This window comes from Castanea sativa, chromosome 7 (genome assembly GCF_040712315.1).
Source record: "Castanea sativa cultivar Marrone di Chiusa Pesio chromosome 7, ASM4071231v1".
Lineage (NCBI taxonomy): Eukaryota > Viridiplantae > Streptophyta > Magnoliopsida > Fagales > Fagaceae > Castanea > Castanea sativa.
The window spans coordinates 8,494,253-8,498,980 of record NC_134019.1 but is presented as its reverse complement, the minus strand read 5'-3'; the positions used below and the strand labels follow the sequence as shown (position 1 = coordinate 8,498,980).

The following is a 4,728-nucleotide window of genomic DNA, read 5'->3' as shown; positions in this document are numbered from 1 at the left end:
TTCCTAATATTTTCAGTGTACTTAGTTAATTGGTTATTTAATTTCTGAAAATCTTTACTCATTACAAAACGCATCAACCATTCATTTTTCAATTCATTTACATACATTTATATAAAGGTCTAAGATGTTTATGTTTTTTTTAAATAATAATACTTATTATATATTGTCAATTGAGTTTGATTTGTGCACTATAAAACCTACAACAAAAAATTAAACCAATAATTTTTTCTTAAAAAAAAATTAAACCAATAATATCTTAATTTATTTTTTAAAAATGGGTTGGGTCAGATTATGTGTCAACCCATTTTGGCTTGGTCAAAAAATTTAAATTTGGGTTTGGGTAGGATATTTTTGGGGCGAATTTTGACCCATTTTGACTAATGTCTGCACAATTGAAAGGCTAGGACGGACCAAATTGAGAGAACGCGCCTTTGCACACGCGCAAACGCTTATGATCACATCATATCTGGCAATGCAAATTCATAATAGAATCTAAGACGGAGAGATACTGAAGACACGGAATACACAAAACTCAATGTTGCAGGTTCCTTTACCTCTTCACTCATATATACTCCATATACCCCATCAATTTATTTATTTGTTAGTTCTTGTTTCTGGGAAAATGATGAAGATGGCAATGGCCGGAATGCTCTTTCAGTGACTAATAATGTGCCCACTTTGGGAGGTACCACCTTTGACTGGTCCAAATGGAAGCTCAAGCATGAGTTTTTTTTTTCTTTCTTTTTTTCAAATTCTAAGCAAAACCCATGTTGTAATTCAGAGAGATTAGTAAGTAAATTATATAAAAAAAAAATTTTCTTTTGTTATAGGATCATTGTGATAGTTGCATTGACACTTCTTTCGAGTTCGCAAAAGCATACTTATTGTGAGGTCTAAGAGAAATGGCAAGTACAATTATAGTATTACCACTTCAAATTTTATGGTAAGCATAATTATAATTTTTTTGGAAATAGAAACATTCGAAGTGTAATTTATGTTTAACATTCAGTTTGGTAGGTCTCAAGTTCAAATCCTAGCTATCGAATGAATAGATATATGTCCTTTTTTTAAGGTAATCAAAAATGGGTATAGATTTAATTCCTCTTTTTATTGAATTAGGTGGAGACTTTGAAATGTGGGTTATCACTTTTAGCCTTGGCAAGAATATGGAGAAGTGAAGGTGTTACTGAAGATAACAGGTATTCCTTGTTTGTTTTTTTATGCTAAGTTTTCATAAAACTTGTGATTTAATGCTCTCATTAAGTCGGAATTATCGTTTAGCAAAAACTAAGTTGGAATTATGAATTATCATATTCCAGAAAAATGGTTCTGTATACTCAATGTGCTTCACATAATGGTGGATCCCATCTGTAGGACCCACATGTAGAGCTCACTCTGACCCTTAGAACGTATCTTATATGCCCGGTTGTATAAGACCTATGTAAGACTGTTGTGGGGCCCACATGTCAATCTCACATAGGTTGTATACACTGGACATATACAGGATTTTAGGAGGGCATATTACACAAAATGATTTCACCATATCTAGGAAGAAGTGCACATTTTGGTTTCATCCCAGTTATTTAACTGTGTTTTTATTTTGAAGTTCACATTCTTATTCCAATCATATGTATTTATTATTGTTTCTTGTTCTGCCTTTGAACTAGGTTGAGTACAACATTGGATGAAGTTATTGTATACCCCATTCCTGCATTACTTTACCTAGTAAAAAATCTGCTCCAGGGTAGTCGTGGTAATCATGTTTTTATTTTTGGTAGTCACAATTCCATTGGTATTCTTGCTTGTTGAAATTTGATTAATGCATATTCTTCGCTTTTATGTTGCAGTACTACATCCTTGAGCATGCGGATGCCCCGGGTTATCAAATACTGAAGAATCTGAATGTTATTAGTACTGGCGTTATGTATAGAATTATACTTAAGAAGGAGTAAGTCCTTACCGTCATTTACATTGGATTTTTTTTTCATTTCATAATGGAAAATGTTTGCAAAAGCCCCTTAAAAAATACAATGAAAATGGAAGAGTGATAAACACTCATTTGGTTTACATGTCATCTCGTTGATACTCATAGAAATCTTGGGAATGTGAAAAGCATCCATGAGCATGAACATATGTACTAATTCAGCTGCTCTTGGGCTACGTGTCTGAGGATGGAGAGTGAAAGATTAACGAAAAAAGCTAATTTAAACAAACTAAGAATTTTAGCCAAACCAATTATGACCGCAAAATTTTTATGGAGCCTTGCGTTCCAATTATGTATTCTTTCAGGTTAAGCAATATTCAATGGGCGGCTATAATTTTACTTTGTGTTGGGTGTGGCATGTCTCAGATAAAGCTGAGGTAAGGCTTTGCTCACACAACTATATTGTTTGTAAATCTTTTCTTGAAATTCAATTTTTTCCTACTTTCAACTTATTGTTTATGCCTTAGAAAATGACATTGATTTTGCAGTTTAGATTTTTTCAAACTCCTGTTCAAGGTTGGGTGATGGCCATTGTGAGTTAACCAAAATTTTAGACACTCTTGATACATCAATGAAGAAAAAATAAAAAATAGAGGAAAACATTTTATAGCTTAATGTTCTTGTTATCATAATGGGGGTGATTTCTTTGCATGTCATGGCACTCCTAAGTGGTTTGGCAAGAGTGTACACTGAAGTGAGTTTTTTAAGTACACAGTTTGCACTCTAGTTCTTCAGAACTACTATTCATGTCTGTCATTTAGTCACCATTTGAATCCTAACCCAACATAACTTGATCAGTGATTGGGTTAAATTTTGTTAATTGATAGATTTTGTAAGACTGATTGAAGTTTTTTAGTGATCCACTGAGTTAAAAAAGTGAAAACTCTCATTAGAGTGATCTAGATAACTGTTCTGTTAATTATCTTGCTTATGATTCACAGGTGATAATGAAAAAGTGTCCTTCAAGAAACATAAATGTACAAAATTTCTCTTCGAACATCTTTGGAATTGGATTTAGCACTGTTGCTATAGTGACCCAAGATTTTGATGCGGTGATGAACAAGTAATTCTAGTCTTTGTTTCTGATTCTCCTCTTACAATTGGTCTATCCTCTACATTTTCCCCCTGTGAAGTCATTATTTAAAAGATTCTTTACTGCCTTAGATGTGGAATATTCTTCTTTTCTGATTAGAATTGAAGAAGTTTTAGTATAGAAGCTATTGTTTTTATTGTTCAGGGATTCTTCTATGGATACTCATTTATTGCAGTTCTCATGATTCTCAACCAAGTGCTAAGGTATCTTTAATATCTTATTTGGTTTCATAAAATGTAGCTTATTTGCATGCTTTAGTTTTGTCGTAAATTTCTCGCTCCCAGTAATAAGATATCCCTTGTGATTTAGTAAATTTGTATTTATTTATAGTTATTCTATACAACTTCAATTTGTGATTCTAGGGAATAGTATAAAAATTAATTGACACTATATATCAATATTTCAGCACATGTTAGAAGGGTGCATGGTTATGCTTTTATGATTTTAACTTTTGTCAAATGCTGTTATCTTTGGTCAAGATAGAAAGTTTTCTATCAAACGTCAATAATTAAATATATAAAATCTTGTTAGGCTGTCTTGAAAATCCAATTGCCCATGGACTGATTGAAATGCTGCTTTTGTGCAGTGGCCTAGCTGTATTCGTGGTAATGAAGTATGCTGACAATATTGTGAAGATAAGTAAGGGAAATGCGTTTACGTGAATTTATTATTCCTCAAAATTTTTTTGAGTGGATAAATGCTTCAAGTGTATTTTCTTTTGCTTCTTTGCCTGATTTACTTGATCATTGTACTTTCCATGTTTAATTTTGTGTACCTGTTGTATGCCCTTTGTGTACATTGAGTGGCATTCTTTTTTATTATATACATATATGTACATGTACATACATATAATCCAGCACTTTACGCAGATAAATTCGTCTTTATAATTGTATTACTCAAAAGAAGCATAAGTTACCATCCTGCTACAAACATTTTCTGCACTTTGTGATTGAAGTTCCCATTTTTATTAGCTTCCCCATGTTGTGCAGGTGTATTCTACTTCAGTGGCAATGCTTTTCACAACATCTGTCTCATACTATTTGTTTGCATTTGACATTTCATATGCCGTCATCTTTGGCACAGTGTATGTTAATTCTGGTTACATGGTTCATCTCCCTCCTATGTATTCTTTAATCATATTATGAACATCTCAGTCATTTTTCTGTTGACTCTTAATTACTTGTTTTTAACTAGTAGTTATGTTTTCTCTTGCTTTCAGCATGGTGATCGTCTCTGTATATCTACATACTGTTGGGAAGCAAACATAAATGCCTCACCTCTCTGCTCTATGATGATTTATATACCTGTATTTTAAAGTTATGATTAATTCAAGATCAGTAATTGAACAATTATGGTTTCCAGTGTTTGCTTCGACTTTTTTTGTAAAATTACAATGACAAGTTTACTCAAGTGTTGGTATATGATTTGAGAAGCTTCATCTGTGAAACCTTTTTGATCAATTACATCTAAGAATTTTAAGGCTTCAGCCTTCATTTTGCTTGTTTTGCCAAACCGAACTTGCTGATTGAGTCATGCTTGAGATTCGGTTTTAAGGTAGGACCGTGAGATGGAAGATTAAAAGCAATAATAATTCAAGCAAATCAATGATAATATTCACAATGGATAATATTGATGTATATTGCGGAAATCA

General features: G+C 32.5%; 2 long non-coding RNA genes across 2 annotated transcripts; both read left to right on the top strand.

Moving 5' to 3' along the window:
* The first annotated feature begins 828 nt into the window (after positions 1-828).
* Positions 829-1,946, top strand: LOC142642108 (uncharacterized). Its single transcript, XR_012845587.1, has 4 exons — positions 829-943; positions 1,120-1,199; positions 1,668-1,753; positions 1,848-1,946. It is a non-coding gene; the product is annotated as an uncharacterized LOC142642108 (long non-coding RNA).
* Positions 1,947-2,259: 313 nt separating this feature from the next.
* On the top strand, positions 2,260-3,280 carry LOC142642110 (uncharacterized). The gene is made up of 3 exons (XR_012845588.1): positions 2,260-2,361; positions 2,926-3,047; positions 3,222-3,280. It is a non-coding gene; the product is annotated as an uncharacterized LOC142642110 (long non-coding RNA).
* The last annotated feature ends 1,448 nt before the right edge of the window (positions 3,281-4,728 follow it).